Source organism: Hesperophylax consimilis, chromosome 7 (genome assembly GCF_061612785.1).
Source record: "Hesperophylax consimilis isolate HC1 chromosome 7, BYU_Hcon_1.0, whole genome shotgun sequence".
NCBI lineage: Eukaryota > Metazoa > Arthropoda > Insecta > Trichoptera > Limnephilidae > Hesperophylax > Hesperophylax consimilis.
Window position 1 is genome coordinate 10,204,818 of NC_142842.1, and position 24,838 is coordinate 10,229,655.

Consider the following 24,838-nt stretch of genomic DNA (forward strand, 5'->3'; position numbering starts at 1 on the left):
TTTGCCGGAATAATGTATTACATTATATTTTTTTTAATTTACGTTTTTCAATTGTCTCTAGCCGCTCATTTCAGAAATACCGACAAAAGAAAATTTTATCAACAGAAATTATTCAGGCTGTCATCCCATACAGCGAAAGCGAATGTTCATTTTACGTAATTAAAAATTAAAAAGCTATAATTAAAATTTTCCCAAATGCTGTTCGATTCCTTTTATAGTAATTAAGGTAAATCAGAAGGTATTATTTAAAAATATTTCGTATTTTCCGTGTCCAGCGATTCCGAATATTTACCTATATTAATTTACCTTTAGCCATTTAGGCAATTATTCAGGAAAGGTAAAGTTTTACTCGAACAACTGTCATTCTTATTATGCCTAAACTCCTTCCTGTTCCGTGTTTTAACAATATATACTCACCCTCTCTCTGTGAATGACCTAATATCTACCTATTAAATGTAACTGTTGTTAGTATCGCTTAAACTGGGCGAAGCCCAACCAAGTGCCGCCCGCAGGGCCTAGCAGGAAAAAACCCGCGGAACGGGTTTTTAACTGCTAGTAATAAATATTCCTCTAATTGATCGAAGGATAGAGTAAAATATTTTTTTTTGACAAAATAGCGGCTTCTCAAAAAAAAAATCGACTTTTTACCAAAATTTCGGCCTAACATTTTTTATAAAAAAATATATATTTATCGGTGAGAACAGGCCTTCGATTAATGACTCTAAAATATATTTAAGAAGCTTGTGTTGAAATTTGAGACTGATTGGTTGAGCCGTTTCTGAGTAATCTTGGTCACCGACTTTCAAAACACAGTTTTGAGAAAAACGCGTTTAAAGTTTGAAAAGTATTTTACATAGATTAAAAAAATATATTTTTACAACTTACATCAAGTCGTCTATTCCAGGGCCATATAATACACCCTCCGCCCCTTCGGCAGCTTCTAATAACTCGAGTTGGTGTTGTCTGCGGACCATTCTTCCCTCTCGTGTGCTATCATGCGCTCTGCAGTCGGAGACGGCCACGCGCTGTTTATCCTCTCTTTCCGCGCATGAATGCGCTTTGGGCCCAAGTAAAACCCCTATTGCATTCATGTAATATAATAATGATATTGTACCTTAATTAAATATGCCAGCAGCATTTATGCAGCCGTTTCTACAGTTTTGGAACCGGCCTGAACCATTTTTGGAGAGATTTTCCACATCAGTTGATTGTAGCTCTCGTTGTTGTTTTGGGTGAAACCACCCACACATCTTTATAGTAATTTCTCATTGCTGAGATCTGTATAAATGGGAAGTATAGCCTTAGCAAAATCTTGTGATAATGACGGATGATGATGCTTGAAAGTGGGTAATTCATTGGCAGCTACTGCACGTTGCCAACTGCACCGTGACTCTGGTCCGATCGGGCTCTTCTCGTGTTGAGGTTTTTGTCCGTTGAGCAATAATGATAATATGTGGTCCAGATAGCATTATACATTTTTTCGATGGAATCACAATTTCTCATAATTGCTGAGACAAAATAAACTGACAACTTGTCGAAAATTTTACCACTAAGTTTGCCTTTTCCACCAAAAGTTTTTTTATTTTGTATTTTTTTTTCATTTTTATTATGAACTGTTTCCACATTTTTATTCACACAATCTAGGTGTCTCGTGCCCATGCTCTTCTGTACGTATTCACTACATTATTTCTTCATAACTTCTTGATCGCCGTAAGGTGCTTTTAAAACCCCCGAATACGTTTTGGAGTCACCGTCTCCGCTCTGACACGTCTTTACAAATCTGCGTGTAACTTCGAAAATAATAGCCGGATTTACTTGAAATTTTCTGTATGTGTACTAAAATAAATTTTCATTACGAAATTCAAATAAAAAAAATCGTTTTTTTTTTTAAATTCTAACTGTATATTATAACCCCTTAACAGAATAACGAAGCTCTTAGAATTGAAAGAAGACGTATACGCGGTGAATGAATCCGTTCGGGCCCATGACGTTACATTATGCTTGGAGAAACAAAAGTTTTTCACGTAAGATATTGTGAATAAAGGCCTCATTAACAAACATACTCTCTTTTTGTTACCAAAACGTATATGCGGATTGCTAATGCATATTTAGTTAAGTATTTCAATTCAATATCGTCATTTTTTAAATATTTTTACGTAGCTGCGTTTTCGTTTCGAAATGTCTATTTATAGCAAAAACATCAACTGTTGCCAGCGTATATCGATTTTTTTATTGGATGATCAATATCCATCTGGATATCATCAGCGCGACCATGCTTGGGGAATCGGTATAAGAATATCCGTAGTTAAGCCCATCGATACTTTATTGTAAAGTTTTATATTTCATTGTGCTAGACCCCCATATCTACTTAACACGATTTTAGTCTCTATCCGTGATCTTTTTCCAAGGGTTCTCAGAGATAATCTTCCACTCTCAAGTGAAGTAAAAATGTACACAGACATATACATGATAAGCAGTATGAATTTTATGACCACCACAGTGACGACTTTCCCTCGGGGTCATCCAGACATTGGCACACTCCGAAAATAGAAGACGAAAATTTTATAATTTATTAAAAAAATATTTACGTATGTTACAATTCAACTGATAATACTAAATGTATAAAAATGGATTTTTTAAATAGCCGCAGAATCGAATTTGTTGTTCGCTTCTGTTCCATTTTGCCCCAAATTCCACCATTTTCATCCATATCCACTAAATGTTTAACATTGAGTTCTCCATTTTCTCGTATCGTATACCCGGTAAAAGGTTTGATCAAATCATTGATGATTCGTTAGAATTAATTGGGTGCCGTAATGTGTATACAGAATGGTAAGATTGCCCAACCTTTTCAATATTCTCGGTAAGCACTTTAACATTCATTCCGTTATATAACATTCCGTTATATAGTATTCGAAATATTTTTTAAAATTCATAATTTGAAATATTTTAATTTCAACACGAAATAAAAAAAGTATATATTTTATGCCTGCAAACGTCGACAGAGAATACGACATTTTTAAAATACATACCTACCTGTTATTTAAGGAATCAAAACACTTCGTTTTAGTTATATAACACTCAGACACAACTGTTTCAACATGTAACCGAAAATAATTAATTTTGATAGCAATTTCGTTAAAAAAACGTAAATTTTACGAATTTTATTCACGACATGCTTTGTTATAATAATTTTAAAATATTATTTTTTAGGATAGTTTTAATAATTTTTTTAATTTACCACTTACTATTTTCTACTTTTTTTTAGTGAAACTGTACAGGAGTTCGAACTGCTCCCAACCATTCGTAGCCAGTAAGACTACGGAATCCTCAATCGGAGTATGTTGTGAGGCTGAAGTTAGTGGGTAGGAGAAGGAGATAGGAAGAAAAAGGTGGGGATGTACCTCGCTATTCAGATCTGGTCACCAAATACGGTTACAGCCATTTTCAGCAACGTTTCTATTCTGATTACACCAGGGCGTAACTGATAGTATTTTTGAATTTGAAACGTGCCGTATTTATATTACAAATTATTTTAAGTTAGTGGATTGTGAAATTTCACGAATTAATAAAATAAAATTTACTTGCGATTTGATTTTTTTACTCAGGATTTGAATCCGCAACCTCTAGCCTGCAAGTCGAGAGCTTTTCCTTTCGACAACGGAGGCCGTCCAATCGGTTCATATCGGTTAAATAAGATAAGAAAACAGTAACCTTAAAACTTTCACATCAAAAACAATGGCCGCCAAAGTGAATAATCGATTTTAATTTTGAAGTAATAAATATTACGATACATTTCTTTTGATTTACGGATACTGAAATTGTTGTTTCTCACTGTTATTAAACTTATACAAAGTGTGCCTACTAAGCGTGTATCACTTTTTCGTATATTGACCGAGGAAATCATCACATTAAACAATATTTTTCATTTCAAATCATTAATAAATAAATAAAAATTCTTCCCGAACAAATCAGTACATTTGTGTTATATGTATATATATGTATGCGAAAATAAATACCTGGAAAATTAATAGTTAGGAACAATAAATACCTTGAAATATAATAGTTAGGAACGATGCAAACTATCACGGGGAGACCTCAATAAAACAGAATGCATGTTATTCATAGTAGAGTAATAGAAAACACCCTTGAAAAGGTTTTGATGATGCCAACAATAAGGGGCTACCAGTTCTTTTTAAAGTATGTGAAGAATTTGCACTAGTAACAAATATACGGGACAATATAAAAAAAAAACAGCACTATTGGTCATCAGATACGGACAGAGTCCAAAAAGCATTCCATCAACTTTCCTGAACGGCGAGGATCTGAAAGTATTAGAAGACACAAAGTATATAGGGCACATCATCGACAGAAAGCTAACGGACGACGATAACATCGACTGGCAAAGACAAATCTATCGCTTAACGTATTTTTTCTTGTTCTTATTATTGTATATGTTTTGTAGGATGTGTGAGATTGCACAAACCTCCACGCATTCCGAAATAAACAAAAGTCACTTTGAATATGTAATATTGCTAGTAATTAATTTAATTATTGTTGTAACTCTATCCGTTTTGCTAATTAGATTCTTAGACGCCCGTTTAAAGTTGGTGTGGTAAAGCTGGCCCTCAGCCTGGTTTAAGACCGTTTTAACCAAACAATCGCCATGGTAATAAGTCAAGTATTTTCAATGTTCTGACCTTACGCGCAGCGTAATATGTATACAACGTTTTTTAGTTAGGCTGTTGGTGTCTGAGAACTCTTCAAATAAATCTTCGGGATTAAACTGTGGTCTTTTTACTGTAAAATAATAATAATAAAGTTTGGAGAGAGTTCTGGACCTCTCACCTTGTTATGAATTTATCTATCCTTGTATTATTGACAGCTTTACTTTACAGTTACAAATGCCATCTGTGAATAATACCTAAAACTAATATCTAAGATACCACAATTATAATAGAAGTATAAATACCATAGTTTTAAGCTAGAAGATGGACATGATTGTTTGAAACCGGTACAGTCGCAAATAAATAAAAGTGAAACATAGTTTATAAATTGCTTTTATTTTGACTTGTCTATCCGATTACACATAATACCAACAAATGTTGATTTTCGCATTACTAGTTTCGCAGGATTTGACCGGAAAATGTTACACTTATCACCCCTTAAATATTGCCACGTCCAGACAAATAAAATCCCTGTGTGGATTGGTACCTACCGTACTTACCTGCGGTACTTACCGATATTAACCTGTGATAAAGGTCAATAGCTGACTGAACGTAAAACCCTGACTTTAGCGATTAAATTCAGAGGGTGCTTCCAATTTTCCAATAGATTACCTTCCCTCTTATTCACAAACTTACTAAAATATTTTAAATCAGTTCTTAAGAAATCTGTTCCTGTAAAATAGTTTAAAAAACGTATACCTTTAATATTATAGTTGGGTGAATTTGAAATAAATGGGAACTACCACAATGCAGTCGGAGTTGCTACAGTACTGATACGATTGGCGGTAATTGCACATTCAATAGCTTCTGTAGATTATGCTTGAGTGCCTAATATACGAGTAGAATAATCCTTTGTCAACATATTCTGATAAACACAAGTAGGTATGTAACCTAACGTACATATACACACATGTACATTGAAGAAGTGACGTGCTTCGATGTGTTAAATTGAATTTTTCTAATTGCACTTACGCTTTGTGGTCATGAAGTGATTTTGAAAATTACCGATCTACAACAATAATTGGATAATTTATATAGCGCCGTTTTTTGTGAAAAATGACTTGGCTGCTAATTACACTAATTACATCTTTCAACAAAATGCTTTCTTTTTTAAATACATCTATTTTAATTTAACTTTTGTTTTCTTGAATGAATGTCAAATGGAATCTTGGTAGAGAAAATTAACCCACTTTTCGACATCCAATTGTGCTGAAACTCGACAGATAGACTCGTTGTCGATGACAATATATTCTTTTCATATACTTACTTCTACTTTTTACCATCTCTTCAATGTTTTATGGATTGTATTTTATTATTATTTATTTTCAATGATGTAAGAAAAGGTTTTTTATGCATAGCGTAAAAATAAATACCGGTGACGGGAATTGAACCGGCACCTTCTGATGTCCGGTCAGCTTCTCTGGACCACTGAGCTACGTCGGCTTATTTCCAACACGGCAAATAATTCAATATGTATTAGTTCAATCAAAAATTACTGCTTATCTTTTACTCGGAAGATATTATCAGTTTGTGAGAAGTCCAAGCGACTAATTATTGCTTATAATAAGTTGTGTTTTATGTTTGTTTTTCTAATAATGTTATTTTTTCTTTTCAGGTAAGTACCTACTAGCCCATTTAAAAAAATAAATGAAGTTTTCTATTCCAACACCTTTAATACTGGTAAGTTAACAACGAAACATTAACGTTCATAAATGTATTTATTTATTTACGCTCCATAGGACTTTCAAATTTCTAATAGCGAACAATGAACCGTGCTTTAGCAATTTCAACTTTATTGTTTTATTAGAAATTTCATATTACGTCCTTAAATACTTCACATCAAGTTGGTACGAATGAACTACTATAATTTATAAATTTATAACTTGTCTATTCTTCCCTTATTAATAAACTAAAACCAAAATTTCATCTGGAATCAAAAGATTTGTAAGTGTACACTTTTAAGATTTTTACTACTAAATTTTACTTCAATTTTTTAAATTTCAAATGAGGAATTGTACAGTTTCTTTAAAAAACGTCACCATCTCAATGACAAATATTTTTTCAAACTTTTTCTGGCAAGTACACGAAGAAAATTGAGTATTGCTGATTTATTAAAATCCGGTTTGAAAAATATGACAGCATTTCATTTTCTGATGAGTAAATAAATTATTACTACTTTCATCGAGAAAAATCTACATTAAATAATTAATAATAAACCGCTCGACCTACTTAGTACCTACTCAAAATTATGTAACTGCATCGCATCGTAAACAAAGTAATCTACGTACTACAAGACCTACTTGTCTAACGACAACAATTATATTGCAAGCCGGTCTTAAACATTACGAGAACTCGCCAGAAGGTTCGAGCCTACGGCCTAGGCATAATTGCCACGCCGTCGAAAGTTCGCGAAAGATCCAGATCGAGCGAGTGGCCTCGATTTAGTTGCCACTTAACTACCTGCTGTCGCCACCGGCCGAACAATATAAATAGGCCCGACGCAGCGAGCATATTATCAGTGTTCAGTAATTACTATCGTCGGCTGCACCTACTTACTACGGCCTAGTTTCGCGAGCGTTCATAGTATTTGTGCATAATAAACGTGAAATATTGTGATTGTGAAATCAGCTGACAACTTATCAATAAACGCTATACCTGAGTGAGAGATCTTTTCATTTATACACCACGATAACCACAGTGGTGACCTACGACGTGAGTTATTTTTTTTAAAGTGTTATCGTGTACAGCTGTTATTTTAAAAATGTCTCTCCCGCCCGGCGCTACCACAACATCAACGACAAGTTACGGAGGTTACGTGCTTAATACTATGGAAAAAATGGTGCTACAGCTACAAGAGGAAATAAACACCCTACGACGGGAGTTAACAACTCTGCGCGCCCAGGAACGCCCATCCAGGAGTACCAGTCCTTGTCGGCGGAACCATCACTTGCGCGGTCATTCCAGGGGTCACCCTACGTTCAGTACCCAGACGCGCTCCTGCGCAAAACCCTGCAACGTTGAGCAAGGAGACGCCCCGCTCACACTGATGTCGACCAGCACCAGCAGCCCGACGCAATTAAGTCGCCTCTTCGTAACTGACCAAGCAACTCGCATCCAGTTTCTCGTGGACACCGGCGAGGATCTCTGCGTTTACCCACGACGCCTAGTCCAAGGCCGTCCAACCAAGCAGCCTTACGAATTAGCGGCCGCAAATGGAAGCACCATCGCGACGTATGGAAGCCTGACGCTCAACCTGGACCTAGGCCTGCGTCGTGATTTTACTTGGAGTTTCGTCATTGCTGACGTCTCCAGGCCCATCATAGGAGCGGATTTTCTAGCACGATTCGAGCTCCTAGTTGATGTCCACAACAGGCGATTGCTGGATCAGGTAACGAACCTGACAACTACAGGCAGGCGCAGTAACAACATGACCGCTTCCATTAAGACTGTCACAGGGACATCCCCCTACCACAAACTTTTACAACAGTACCCGGACCTTACGCGCCCTGACGGCGCCATGAAGGAAGTTCGCCATACTACCCTTCACCACATTAGGACTACTCCAGGTCCTCCAGTCGCAGAACGTCCTCGCGCCTCGCCCCTGACAAGCTCAAATGGGCCAAGAAAGAGTTTGAGACCATGGTCCGATTAGGAATTGCCCGGCCTTCTGAGAGCTGTTGGGCATCCCCACTTCACATGGTCCCTAAGAAGGACGACCAATGGCGACCATGCGGTGATTACCGCGGATTGAACGCCAGAACCATACCTGACCGGTACCCAGTCTGACACATCCAAGATTTCGCCCAGTCGCTGAGGGATACCAAGATATTCTCCACAATAGACCTGGTACGAGCTTACCACCAGATTCCTGTAGCTCCTGAAGACATCCCGAAGACGGCAATATCCACGCCGTTCGGACTCTTCGAGTTTCCAGTGATGTCCTTCGGCCTCCGTAACGCAGTCCAGACGTTTCAACGTTTTGTCGATGAGGTCACCAGAGGATTGGACTTTTGTTACGCATACATCGACGACATCCTCATTGCCTCATCATCAGAAGAGGAACACATGAACCACCTCAAGACCTTGTTCCAGCGCCTGCAGGAATATGGGGTGGTCGTCAACGCCAGCAAATGCCATTTTGGATTGCCTGAAGTAAAATTCTTGGGGTACCTGGTGTCTGGTGAAGGCACTACACCCCTGCCAGAGAAAGTCTACGCAATAAAAAAATTACAGTCGGCCTGAAACGGTGAAGGATTTACGATGCTTTCTGGGATCTCTCAACTTTTATAGGAGGTTTCTCCCCAATGCAGCAGAGACGCAAGCACCGCTCAATGATTTCCTCACCGGAAAATAGAAAGGCAAGCAGCCCATTTCCTGGACAGCAGCGACTTTGGAAGCCTTTGACAAGTGCAAGGAAGCCCTTGCTCAGGCGACCTTACTAGCTCACCCAAAGTGTGAAGCCCCACTATCCATAGTCAGCGACGCTTCTGACACCACAGCTGGCGCCGCACTCCAGCAGCTCATCGCAGGTCACTGGGAACCACTGGTTTTCTTTTCAAAGAAATTTAGCGCGGCTGAAAGAAAATACGGCGCTTATGACAGAGAACTCCTGGCCATCTACCTCGCTGTGAAACACTTCAGACACATGGTAGAGGGCAGGACGTTCACCATATTTACGGATCACAAACCCATCACTTTCGCCTTTCACCAGAAGGCTGATAAATGCTCTCCAAGGCAATTTCGACACCTTGCCTTCATTAGCCAGTTCACCACGGACATTCGCCACGTAGCGGGCAAGGATAATATCGTCGCAGATGCCCTCTCCAGGGTCGAGTCAGTCGACGCTCCCCTGGACTATACAGCACTGGCAGCTGATCAGGTAAACGACACGGAACTAGAGCAATGCTTAAAGGGAAGTTCTAGCCTACAACTTAAGAAAGTGCGCATTCCCGGCATCAACACGGACTTGTACTGTGATATGTCTACAAATACAGCGAGACCTTTCGTCACCAAAAAGTTTCGGCTTGCAGCATTTAATGCAGTCCATCAGCTGGCTCACCCAGGCGTCAAGACAACGGTTAAGCTCATAACTGAACGTTATGTCTGGCCGGCCATTAAGGCGGACGCGGGTAAATTTGCACGCAACTGCCTACAGTGCCAACGCAGTAAGGTGTCACGTCACGTGTCAGCACCCCTAGGAACTTTTCCCAGACCATCGGCCAGATTCGAGCATGTGCACATAGACATCATCATCATGCCCTCATCTGAAGGATGCCGATACTGCCTCACCTGCGTAGACAGGTTTACAAGATGGCAAGAGGCTTTCCCGATTAGGGATCAGGAAGCAGCAACTGTAGCGCGCGCTTTCTACCAGGGATGGATTACAAGGTTCGGTACTCCGCTCCGAATCACAACTGATCAAGGAAGACAGTTTGAGTCAAGGCTGTTCAGGGAGTTAAACTGCCTGGCAGGTACGACTCAAATACGTACCACGGCTTACCACCCTGCGGCTAACGGCATGGTTGAGAGGCTATACCGCCAGCTTAAAGCAGCGATTAAATGCCATCAAAATGACCGCTAGACTGAGGCGCTTCCCACAGTGTTAATGGGAATCAGGGCAGCTTGGAGGGATGACCTCGCTGCCACTTTGGCCGAACTAGTGTACGGCGAGCCACTCCGCCTACCTGGAGAATTCCTCGTTGCTCGGCCAGCGAACGACGTCAACACCAGCGATTTCCTCAAAGAGCTGAGGCAATATTTTAACAACCTAAGACCGGTTGAAGGTTCCCGACATGGCGAAAGGAAATGTTTCATTTTTAAAGACCTTCCCGCAGCTACCCATGTGTTTCTAAGGGACGGCACCGCAAAAAGCCCGCTTCAGCAACCCTACACTGGCCCTCACCAAGTGGTACGCCTGAACGAAAGAACGTTCACCATTTTAAACAGAGGCAAAGATGTAACGGTGACTATAGACCGCCTCAAACCTGCGTACATTGCCCAGGAAACTAAGGAAACTACGCAAGGAATACGTTCAACCCTTCCATTGCCCGCTACCAACCCGGATCGCACTCATACGACAACACATTCCGGTAGGCGTGTTCGTTTCCCGGACTACTTTAACGCCTAAAGGCACGTTCAACCCAAAACGCTATCCTACGCTTTTTGATGACGAGGAGTGCTGTAGTGATCAGTTAAGGCACCACGGAGCATCATGCACCCGACCATCTCCGCACAAGCGCGGATAATAGTGCCACCATGGTTATCTGAGTGTATCTTCAGCCTGTGTTGTGAACATGTGTTTAGCAAAATATTTTTTTTTTATGAAGTGTCACACTTAAAAGACGTTCGTCTCCGAGCTATTTCTTCTATCGCAGCCCTCAGAAAAGCTGCTGGGAAGGGGGTGTTTGTAGCGTCGAGAAAAATCTACATTAAATAATTAATAATAAACCGCTCGACCTACTTAGTACCTACTCCCGAATTATGTACCTGCATCGCATCGTAAACAAAGTAATCTACGTACTACAAGACCTACTTGTCTAACGACAACAATTATATTGCAAGCCGGTCTTAAACATTACGAGAACTCGCCAGAAGGTTCGAGCCTACGGCCTAGGCATAATTGCCACGCCGTCGAAAGTTCGCGAAAGATCCAGATCGAGCGAGTGGCCTCGATTTAGTTGCCACTTAACTACCTGCTGTCGCCACCGGCCGAACAATATAAATAGGCCCGACGCAGCGAGCATATTATCAGTGTTCAGTAATTACTATCGTCGGCTGCACCTACTTACTACGGCCTAGTTTCGCGAGCGTTCATAGTATTTGTGCATAATAAACGTGAAATATTGTGATTGTGAAATCAGCTGACAACTTATCAATAAACGCTAAACCTGAGTGAGAGATCTTTTCATTTATACACCACGATAACCACAAATATATCGGAACACGTGTTCATAAAGCTGCGTTATTCTTGTTATTATTTTTCTAATTACGTATTCCAACATCGTCATAACACTTTCGTGTTGTATTTTATTGGGAAATCTGTCATATCATTTGTTCAAGACCTGAAATCCTGTTTTTAACAGGAATCCGAATAGTGGTGCCAGATTTTTAATAAATTAGCAATGTTTATCACAAAGAATGGGTTGTTTTGCAGAATTTGAATAATTCGTCAAATTTCAACGTTCATTTTCGGGTTCTGTGAAAGTTTTATTCGTGTTCTGTTATTATATTATTATAGGCTAGTAGCTTAACAGAACTAAAATAATAACATAATTTGAACAAACCTTTCACAGAACTTGAAAATTAACTTTGAAATTCGAAGAATTGTTCAAAATCTCCAAAACAACCCGTCCTATTTTTTCTCCGTAAAGATTCTAGAATATTGATTATTCCGATTTGACATATCGTAGTGAGATTCACGCTCATGCGAACACTGACGGGATAAAAAATGTAATATCCAACACCACCATCATATTGAATCAGAAACGGAACATACAAATAAATGTACATAAAGATGATCTGTTTGAACTGTTTAATTAGTACAGAATTTAGGTACGCTCATAAAATCATCAATTATTTAAAAAAACGTACTATGCATCGCACGTCACTGAACTGAATAAACCCGCCAACAGGTTTTCTACTAACATGTTATAAGGGTCGCCCTTCACATGGGCAAAGTAGGAATTTTCAATAAACCGCAGTGACATCATAGCCGCTTAGTGGGGAAATGTTGGAAACTGCGAAGGGAAAGCATTCGCGAGATCTTTTCCTCTCGCAAACTCAAAATCGACCGAATGAAAAGAATGAAAAGAAACACTGTCAAAGTTAAATTCAATAAGAATCTTGTATCATTTCCTCGGAGAGATTTTAATCACCATTTTGAATATTCATAATTAATAATCATATTTTGAATTTCTTGCCATTTTATCCAGAAGGTCGAATAATTAAATAATTTTAATTATAACTAACTTTTTGGGATTCTTGTAATATTTATTTAGAATTTTTCAAAATTTTGTAGCAGTTTCAGAAAGGCCTCAGCATTAATTAATTACATTTAATTAAATATGGTATTTGAGTGCAAAAACTATGGCCTTTAATATATGTACAAGTTGATCAAAAACGCCGATTCTGAATTTAATCATGTATTTATATTCTTATAATTAATAAATCCTTTTGTAAAATGATTAAAAAGGCAATAGAGTATAATATATATTTGTATTCATTGCGTTACAACCAAATGTAGGCTGTGTGTAGTTTTCAAGTTCGGGTAAGAATCAATTGTGCATTGAAAATTTGAAAAAGGCCTTATTATTGTCAATTTCACTTGTCACTTCGTTATGGCTACCCATCATAATAAAATGAAGAAGTATAATAGTTATTTCTTTTTGGGGTATTATGCCGTGTTGGTCTACCTTCTTCTTTAGCCGACATTGCGGACAGCATTACAGTGTCCTTCTTCTGGGAAAAATATATTCAAATATATTTTTACGAATAACTTGATAAAATTTTAAAATTCTTCAATACCACCACACTAAGTGGAAAATGTTGCATATTATGTCATAATTAATTGAATTAAATTCACGTTGCTTGTGTGGGACCCAGACGCGATGCTTACTCGGCCTCTGACCGGTCATCCGTCATGACTGCCAGATAAAAACTTAACATGAATAATATTACAAAATATTATGGATGAACGAATGTCATTATATTAAGTGTTGAAGTGGGGTTGGAGGCGTGACTAGGGATAAGTGGAAGAGTGGAGAAGAGATTAATGGGAACGCATCTAGGATGCACACCACTTCCTTAACTTTATTTTTACTTTTTTACTATACATAATCTTTACGATTTCAATGTCACAAAACAGTAAAAAGTTTTTTTTAAATATTTTATTTTATCCATTTTAATTCATTGAGAAGTTTTAGTACTTTAGCCATTACTTTAACTATTTGAACTTTGTCTTTAAAAGAATTACCGTTCGCGTGACGTAAAATAAATTGTTTATTAAATATCTCAATTACATCATCAAAACCGTTCGTAACTCGAAAAGGTACATGGATAAAACCCATACCCAGACATCATTAATAATTGACAACATTGTGATTGAAATCATTGGGAAATCGAATTGAAGATAAATAAGGCAATTGAAATGGAAATTGAATTTAAAATTAAACGAAGTAATTCAAAGAAACTGATTCAATTACGCGAAGTTGTGGAATTTTCTGTTTTAATGGGGGAATAAAGAATAATACTGAGAAATTAATGAGTAATATGAGACAATTGGAATGGATTTGGTCGAGGAATTGCATGAATTGTTTTATGATTGGAAATAATGTTTCAACCCTGATAAATTAATGCCAAGATGGACGGAATTCTTATTTTATTAAATAATTTGGGAGACGGGATTGGGTACCGTCGCCCTAGGAACCATTGATTGGGAAACCAACACCTATGCCATAGGTCACCCCAAGTGGTTTGCTGCGTTTGGTGACTTGGGTAACGTGTGTTCAGGATGCATCTACCCACCAGTTGGGAAGACCCTTTGACCTCTCCAACCAATCTCTCTCAACCCATCGATATATATATCGATATATCGTACGTCCGTCACTCCTGAACACACTGAACCCTAGATTCCTACCCATCCCTCATACTTTTTATCTTTCCCAGAACTTCCCCTTCTTCCTTTCCTTAAAAAAACTCCACACACAGCATCCCGAAAGATGACATCAGGGAAATTATTTTCCTCAAAGCCTTGGGGTAAATGTAAAACAAATATTTACGAGAAATTCACGAAATTGACAGTGGACCCATTAAATTTTATTCCATTTTATTATCCTGTAATGCAACATTTATTCTTGTATTAACTTAGCCTAATATGTAATGTGTTCTAATTGGACATGGTTCGTTAGTAAATATATTACTTGCAACATTGTGAATCCAATTAGTGTCAAAAAACGGAGAGCACTATATAATTTAGTGTATGGTTTTATAAGTCTTGTAAATTTACAAATTGCTTATTACAAATAATTGAAATAAAAACTCATTTAAATAAATAAACTAAGGTTATGTCTCGATTATACATTGCGGCTGGGCATAACTTACGCACAATATATGCATCTCACCTCCTTGTAAAATATTAAGTATTTAATTTTTGCAAGGATAAGATTTTCTTCACAAAGCGTCGAAATGTTAAATAATTTATATATATATATATATATATATATATATATTTATATATATATATATATATATATATATATATATATATATATATATATTTATTTATTTTGTAAGAAACAAACAACTTTTTTATAAAATACAAGGATAGATATAAATATACAAGTTAACTGAAGTCAAGCCACAAAAGTTTCTTATGTTAAAGTTCATCGGAAATGAAGTTTTAATATCTTAAAATTAATTTAGTGTTAAAGGAAGGGAAGAGGAAGAGGAAGAGGAAAATAGGAAGAGGATAGGAGATGCTCCCGATACATTCCATACTCTCATGTTAATAATCGATCATACGCATTACTTAATATCGATATTTCTTTAGGTTATTACCAAAAATGTCAATGCTGTAAAATTTTGTATTATATTGTGCACATATACGAGGAATTAGGGATTTTTTCCGAATGTTTGTTCTACACGAGGGTAGATAAAATAAATCAGATTGTCGGGTTGATCTAGACGGAATATGAAGATTTATTAAATTGGTAAGTTCTCGTGAGTCCAGACCATTATTTAGGATTTTAAACAATAAGATTTGATTTAAGAAATTAAATTGATTCGGTATAATTTGAGAAGTGTAAGTTTAGTTTATAATTTATGTGCTTAAATTTTTTTTTAATTCTTTCTATTCTTTCGATATGGGCTTGGTATAAAGTAGTCCAGATCGGTGCACAGTGTTCCAGGTGCGGGCGAATATATGAGGTGTTAAGGGTGTGGAGTCAAGAACTGTCAGCCAACCCTAAATAATATTTTGACATACGGAAACACCGTTTTAAGGATGGCAACCCAAAAACAGAGCTCGCTGCCAATTCGTTACCGACCAACATTCCTGTTTCTCCGGTCTAACTTGGCAGTCGACATTTCTTGATTCCTACTAAATCCTTCTGATATTAACTTCGTGTTATAGTGTAACGTGTTTTCAATAAACTTAAATTATCAACTACATCTTTTCACTTTATCACAACCTACACTATACACACTTATTGGCCGCTATAAAGGTAAGTATAACACAGCGCCAAAAGGGAATATAGAGTGTTTATGTTGTGGAAGGGTTTTGCTATGCGAATTATAAATCCCAGCATTTTATTGGCTTTGTTAATGATGTCATCAGTGTGTTGGATAAAGTTTAATTTAACATCCAGTATTACCCCAAGGTCCCTGATATATTTTACTTCATTGATGTGTGTGCCGTTCAGTGTGTATACAAAGGATATTTTATTTTTATTACGTGTAAATGATAATTTATTGCATTTTGTGATGTTAATAACAAATTTGTTTAATTCTCAATAGACAAAAAGAGAAAAAAGATTGAGGTCTTCTTGAAGTTTAATGCAGTCTTTGATTGATTTAATAACTAAGTATATTTTTTTATCATCTGCATATGCTAGATAATGATGAATTAAGAGTTAATTCTTGCCAGGATAAGAGTATCTCAATTAAGCACTGAACTATTAAATAATGATTAATTAAGAGTTTAATCTTGCCAGGACAAGAGTATCTCAATTAAGCGTTGAAATATTAAATAATGATGAAATAAGAGTTTAATTTTTTCTACGATAAGAGTATTGCCACTAAGCGTTAAACTGTTAAAAAATGACGAATTAAGAGTTTAATTCTTGCCAGCACACGAGTATCTCAATTTAGCGTTGCACTGTTAAATAATGATGAATTAAGAATTTAATTCTTGCCAGAATAATAGTATCTCAATTCAGCGTTGAACTGTTAAATAATGACGAATTAAGAGTTTAATTCTTACCAGGACAAGTGTATCTCAATTAAGACTTGAACTGTTGAATAATGACGAATTACACAGTCGTGGAGTTTTTCATGCGCCAGTCTGTTTCAACCAAAGGTACTTACCGACCTTCATATTTTAGATCTAATAATAATAATAATAATATTTGGCTAATTTATATAGCGCCGTTTTCGTAAAAGATCACTTCAAGGGCGCCCCACTACATTCAATCTCACAACACAATCCAAATAGGGATGAAATATTCCTACTACCTCTGGAGATTTGGGATCAGTTGGAACTCTTATTCATGTAAAAATATTTAATAAAGTAAATAAATATTTTTTGTTTATCTAATGTATTTTGAAATTTGAAAAACTTTTTAACGTACAAACATTTTCTTAGTCTTACATTTATGTTATTTTAAATTCTCTAGTTATACTTTAGCGATTTTCAAATGTATTATGATATAGAATGAGAGATCAGTGAGTGTAATTGTTGGTATAAGGTTGCGCAATCCTTCGCTCAGCCTTCCGCTATGTCTTCGTAGTATTATTACCTCAACCGCTTAAAACCGTGTAACAGATTTTATCGCTCACTTGGAGATCATAAAACCATCTTCTAAAAGCTCTCAACCATCGCAGTGGAGATAATGAAACATCTCAGAATGCTTAATCGGATCCCAGAGAAAATTTTCAAGTGTTTACTGAAAGCTTTATTATAATGAAGAAGAATATAACGAGTTCTGGTTAACATTCGTGCTAAGAGAGTTTATTGTTATTCGAGGAAGTAATTATTACGATTTTATAGGAAGGGATTATCACTTCTAATAAGTGCTGGTCTACAACATGGAGAAAAATGTTTATTGCAGATTCATTAAAATCATGTTAAAAACGTGATGGCAGGCCATTTCCTAATAAAATATTAGTACATTCAGAATATATCGGAACACGTATTCATACAGCTGGGCTTATCCTGATAAATATAATGACGAAATGCGAATATATTTGAATTTTTATTAACTCGTGTTCTGATATTCTCATAAACTCATAACACATACATGTTTTACTGATAGTTTGTTAGGAAATTTGTCAATTCATTCGTTAAAGACCTGCAGTCCCGTTTTTAACAGGAATTAGTTCTAGTTTAATAAACAATCCTTTCTCATAACAAAATACTTTATTTAGTTGAGATTGAGTATATAGGGTAGTTAGTAGACTAATATCCGTTCTGTTGTGCTCCCAAAATATCTCTGTTGGTGCGTACTTAACTGCTGGCTCAACTTTAATTCCGAACAAAAGGGGCGAACCTATATACTAGAGACATCTCTTGGATGACTCTATAAACTTTATGAGCTACTAACACAAGTGCCATCTATGTTGCATAGCTCGAACTATCACATATTATACCTACTTATTTTCGCTATAACCACTGGACCTTATTTGGCCATATTTTGGCCATTTAAAAACTTTCGCGTGCTCACGCTGGCCAAAATTCTGTGCAAAGTGAAGAGATATTTTGAAAAATTTATTGGAATTATTTCATAAAGTTTAGCGCGTTGGAATATTTGATTAAACATAACACTATCTTAATAGTTTCACACTCTAGCAAAAGCATCTCTTCCGACTTATTTGTTATTGACATTCCGTGAACAGAAATTATTTAAATATTTTTTATTATAAATCATTGATCATGTGTTTACATATTAAACAACTTATGTTAAAATTTAAATTTATAGCAGTACTTATCAACTAGGCCATAGACAACATACAAAAGTCATAATATTTAATATTGCATATGTAGGTACTACTAGGTAAAATTTCCAATCGTTATTTTCTCAGAATATTGTAGTGACTCGCTACTAACATAGGGCTACGTGCAAACGCCGAACCTGCCGCAACCGCTGGTTTAAATAAAAAAGATTAATCTTTTGGTAAAGGGTTTTTTTTTTCGACGGAAATAAGGCAGCCGTGACTAACTTTTAAGCAACACAAGTAATTCACAATAAAGCAATGAAAATTATAAAATGAATTGTATGGTAGATTTGTATTGAACAGCGCGATGAAGTTTGCAAGAATTTGTACACTCGTTGTTGCTTTATGCTCGTATAGTCACGTTACATCGAGAAATCTAGTAGCAGGCGGGAATACCTCAGGGAACCGCGTGGTACTTTCTCGCACTGTCCGGCTCGTCCAGTAGGTTCTCGGCCGGCCGAGGTGCTAAAGTACATCAGCGCTTGGGCGCTCTTTCGGCGACACCAGTGGTTGCGGCAGATTTTGGGCGCTAGTTGGGTATTTGAATGTAGCGTGTCACTACAGTACTATCAGAGTAATATTATTCTCGGTAGGTATTGCCCCGGTGAAAGACAATATTATCGAAACGAAAATATTTGGATTTTCGTGAACGCTTGTTCCGACATCGTTATAATATATTCATTATTTACTAAAAGTTATTTCATTCGTAAGGCCTGCATCGCCGTTTTTAACTGGATAATCAATCATTTGAATAAAATCTTAATATATAAGCGATACTGCGTGTTCAATGACCAGATCTAGAAACCCGGGTATTTCATATTAATATTCGTCCTCTCCCCACACCTTTAGCATTACCCCAAATGGAGTTGCGATATGCCGACTGTTTCGGGGAAAAACAATAAAATAAAAAGTTTTAGCATTGTTTTGACGAAAATGTATATTTAGGTTACTTGTTGGTTAAGTAATATCCTTAAAAAAATCTTTTTTCTGGTGTTTACTTGTGCTTCACTTTAGAGGAGTTAAGGCATCAGATGCCCCAATAAAGATTTGTACCGTTTACGGGGAGAACGCTACTGGACTGAAAACTCCATTTTCTGATGTTTCTCTGTGCTTCAGTTAAGAGGAGTTTAGAAAGCAGATGCCGTTTACGGGGAGAACGCCACTGGACTAAAAACTCAATTTTCTGATGTTTTCCTGTGTTTCAGTTAAAAGGAGTTTAGCCATCAGATTCCCATAGAAAGATTTGTGTCGTTTACGGAGAGAACTCCACCGGGCTGCAAATATTACATAAGCGGCTATTTATTATACGGCTCGTTTCTCTTTTTTAATGGGCCTGACCCATTACATTTTTTTCACCTCCAAACCACATGATTTCTGCAAAACTGAGAATTATAATACCGACAAAACGTTGGAGGAATGGATTATGTAGAACTATTTGTTCTACAGGATAATATACCTAACCTACGATAAAGTTGGTTTACGGTAAAAACACTAACGGCCTTTTAATGTTATCGACTAACGTTTCAATCCTGTTTCCGTGATTCTTAATGTTTTGATGTGACGATAAAGAATCATATGATGAGGTTGCGAATCTGCTGCTACCAAAATGTTTTCAACACGTCATTTTGACGCAGTAATTGAGAGAAAATGATCACAATTTGAGCCCATTTCTCAAAACATCTGTTCAGATGTTTTCTTTATTGAAAATCATTCGATTGATCACATGAAAACGTTTACAGGGTGATGAAGATATGCTACGTAAAGAATCAAAGCTTTTTCTTGTACCTATATTTATTTTGCCATCTGATAGTATTAATACTTCAGCGTCTGGACGGTGTAGGCCCTCTGATTGGTCAAATTTAAATTGTCTGTTTCGGTTAAATTCCGCCAACTTGAAAATGACACGATTTCATACTAAAATAGGATCGCCTCATAATAATACGAGATTTCTTCAAAAGCATCGTTTCTCCTCATATAATTTTTGGATAATATCAAAGAAAATATATTTTAGAAAGTTCATAATCCATTGGATTAATTACATTACAGTGAAAATTATCCACAGTTACGTAATTATGTTTGACGTTTATAAAAAAATCACGCGATCCTTCAATGGCCGATACGCACGGCTTTAGATTAGATCGCCGACAGAGCGCACCTCTGGCGGTCTAAAAACGAACCAAATGAATGGCGCGAATATTTAAATATGCAGCTCACAATATTTGAGTACTTACGATTAACAAGCAGATTTCTTCTGGAAGTTTATCACTTTGTAATGGCATTTTTCATTATTATTTATATTTTTTTTGTTTATTAATTATATCTGATTTTATATTGACATGTTTTCTAATTTCAAAATTATTTATTTGCGATGCTTTATATCCTGAGTGAAGTATTTTAAGACCTGAATTTTTTATCGAAAGTGTGATCATTATTCAAAAGATGATTTGCAAACTCAGATTCACTATTTCCATTTAGAGCCGTGCGATATTCTTTAGTTCTGACTTCAAAATTTCTATTGGTTCTACCTTTGTAAAAGAAATTACAATCATCCCAGTTGAGTTTTTAAACTCCTGATTTTTTTGTTCAACTGTCATTCTTATTAAGAATATATTTCTTCATTGTTATTAGTGTAAAACGCCAGTTGAATAGTATCAGGATTGTTTTTATATATAATTTTAGAAGTATCGTTATCCACAAACAGAATTCTACACCATTGTTTATTTCTATCTTTAGAAAGACCGTTTGAAGAGAATATGTTTATTTTTTTTATTTAGTATTTCAACTATCAATTTATTAGAATAACCGTTATTAAATGCTATTTGTCTTATGGATATATTGTTTTAAGGTTGTATGCTATTTGTTTTTTTCAGGTCTTAAAATACTTCACTATAAATAATATATAAATTTTGGAAACGAGGAAACATGTTAATATAAAAGCAGATATAATTAACAAGAATTTTTTTATAAACTCTCTTTTAAATATTTTCCCACTCAACTGGTCTTTCCCGTCTAACGATATTGTAATTCCTAATTATTATAAACCCAGCCTACTCTTACCCCTCCCCCCTCCCTCCTTCCACTTCTTCTTTCCCAATTGCAATCTATATTTAATTTTTGACTTCGGTGTATACACAATAAAATGTAAACATTATATTTATTTATTTATTGGACAATTTGCATAGCGCCGCTTTTGTGAGATATCACCTCAGGGGCGCTATATTGTAATAATCTACCTTTATATATAGATTTTTACTCTCCTGATGATGTTGTATATATAATCTAACTTTAAACTTTATTAGATACAGTAACAGTTGTAGGTAAAGAATTACCACCAGTTGGAGTAAAATTAACACCTTTTAATTAAACCGACTTCTAATCTCATCGCACAATTACCCTCCTTTTATTCATAAACACGGGTACAATTAATCAATATGTAATAATCTATTATTTAAGTCAACTTTGTTATAACTATCTTTAATTGTGACAAACTAAACGATATTGATTCAACTTATAGACATTGACGGTTGTAACACATATTTAAGCACTGCAAGTATCCTATGAGCTAATTATATTAGGTACCTAAGATAACAGTTAATATCAGTTGTAGACATGTAGTCAATAATAGTGTTTCATTTGAAATAATCCATCACAAATACGTAAAATTTAATTTATTCAAACAACTGTCATTCTTATTATGCGTAAATTTAGCATGTTATTATTAATTAACTCCTTTCTGTTCCGTGTTTTAACAATATATATACTCACCCTCTCTCTGTGAACGTCCTAATATCTATCTATTAAATGTAACTGTTGTTAATATCACTTAAAATGGGCGAAGCCCAACGAAGAGCCGCCCGCAGGGCCTAGCAGAAAAAAACCCGCGGAGCGGGTTTTTAACTGCTAGTCCTCTTTATTACGATAATATCATTTTTGTAAAGGTTGCTAAACTAAAAAAAACTACGTCAAACTATCAAAATATACAAAATTTACGTGACATAATTTTGATAAAGCCATGCAATACTTTCCATAAATTACAGTAAAATATAACATTTTGCTAATCGGACGTGTACAGGCGGTAATTATGCAAAAACGTGTCGAGGAAACCCAGACTGGAAGCTTCACCAGAAGATGAAAAATAAGATTACTCACCGTTCGGTGGTTTATGTTTTCATCCAGGATCGACGGATGCCACAGGATGCACTTGAAAAATTAAACATCATTTCTGTCTTTAATATGACTATATCTTCGATAATTAGCGGTGCGTTCAGTTTAATTGTGCAATGCGAGTGATAGCAATGGAGAAGCATAGCGGTAGAGGTATGTGGTGTTAATATTTTGGCGAATTTATTTGAACTGGAAAGCATATACGTTCCCAAGTACATCCAGAATAAGCAGATAGCTCAAAGCCAAACACTAAGCGACATCTTCGGACAGAGATCACATTCAGGTGTTCGATCGAGTCCAAGATATCACAATACAAACAATAAGCCTATATTTAATAAAAATCAACAATTATAAAATATTTTCATAAAAGTGCAATCTCCACTCGCAGACTACAGCTCAAAAAACTCACATGTATGTCAATTCTAGCCATTAAATTTTGACTTTCATATGTGGTGTTTATTAATTTTAAAAGAACTAGGAACTTAGAGATGCGCCTGTATTACAGAGTTTTTAAGCAATCTATTTTATTATTCAGTCAGGAAAAATGATCATGTAGATAACATCCTGAACTTAGATAAGTACTCAGTAAGGTATGGAAGTGGCCGGAAAGTGCTGTCACATAAAAGCTTACAACCTTAAAAGCCTCTTAAAGGAGAGAAAGAGAGACGTTTAACATTCGATGTGTCACTACCAGCCACTGATAAATTTAATGGGAGAGTAGTTTTATTAAAAAAAAAAAAAAAATTGTTTATCTTTATGCATGCAATTAAAAATAATGTTTTAGTATAAATGTTATATTATACATGTTTACTTAATTTAAATTCAATCTTTATGTTTTCTTCTAATCGTTTTCAGCGCGCGTAAGGATATCCCTAAGAGAGAAGTGCCCTAAGAAAATTATTTATTCTTCGCAAGGTAAATTTAATGTTTGCATTTAAATTTTTATACCTCACTAGGGCACTAGCCCTTGTTGAGGTTTCCAATTTTATAAATTCACCATAGAAAAAAGTTTATTCGAGTGCGCGGCATTTTTCATTCAAAACTTAAATTAAGATTTGCGGCCATAGTACCTACAGCATCAAACAGTTTTTTTTAAAATCCAAATGTAAATATCAAATTATTTTACTACTCTTTTATTTATTTGTGTTTCAATTGTAAAATATAGGCCAATAAAGAAAGCGATTTTTTACGATTTCGGTGGCAATTTTTATTTCACAAACAGTTTTTTTAAGAATCCAAATGTAAATATCAAATTATTTAAATATAAAACTGTATAGTAAATATAAAACTGTTTGTGAAATAAAAATAAATATTTTTAAATATATCTTTTCTGTATCTATTATGCAATATAATAAAATTTAAAGTAAAAATATATATGTTGATAATTTATAAAATCATATTGGTTAGCTTAAAGTTAAATTACAAACGATTGATTTACATTGGAACACAAAAAAATTGACCCAAAAAAGCTTTCTTTATGCGATGTTTTATTTTTTAAATTAACAGTTAATTATTTTTACATAGCTGTTTCGGCTAGTTATAATTAAATCACAAAAAGTGTCAAGGTTGCCTATAAAATCGAGAAAAATTGAATTCTTTAATAGCATATATTTTATAATTTAACACACAAATATATAAAGTAGCACATAACGGTACTAGATTTTTATAATACCTTTTTGATTGAAAAATTATTCAGTTTGGTTGGGTATTTTGGCATCAAATCCAAAATTTAAATTTTGCAAGGCCTCGCAGCCGTTTCTGTTGATGTTTCCTACAAATGTCTGATAAAGTCGAAGGTATGTGACATCATTATAATGTAGCTAACATACAGGGTGATTATGTGTTAATATTGGATTTGACATAATATTTAATTAATTGAAGGACGGTGACAAGTGAGTGAAGACACCTTATACAGTACTTACACCTTCAAAACAATTGTACGTATAATTTGACCTCACATTTTCCATCTTTAAGTTTATACGGTACTTACACCTTCAAATCAATTGTACCTACGTATAATTTTACCTCACATTTTTCGTCTTTCGGTTTTGTATCAAATATAAAACCAATTTTTGTTCCGATTATTAAAGCATCAAACAAAATAATTAAAACACGAAAAATAAAGTTCAAAATGTATCATCCAATTTCTCTGCTCAGTGTTTGACAGTCAAAATTCCGCAGCTTTGCCATTTAGAAAAACAAATTGTATTCACTTTTGGTCAAAAGCTGGCTGTCAAAAC

At 35.5% G+C, this 24,838-nt stretch overlaps 1 pseudogene; it reads right to left on the bottom strand.

Moving 5' to 3' along the window:
* Window positions 1-881: 881 nt before the first annotated feature.
* On the bottom strand, window positions 882-4,496 carry LOC149422288 (uncharacterized; annotated as a pseudogene).
* Window positions 4,497-24,838: the final 20,342 nt, after the last annotated feature.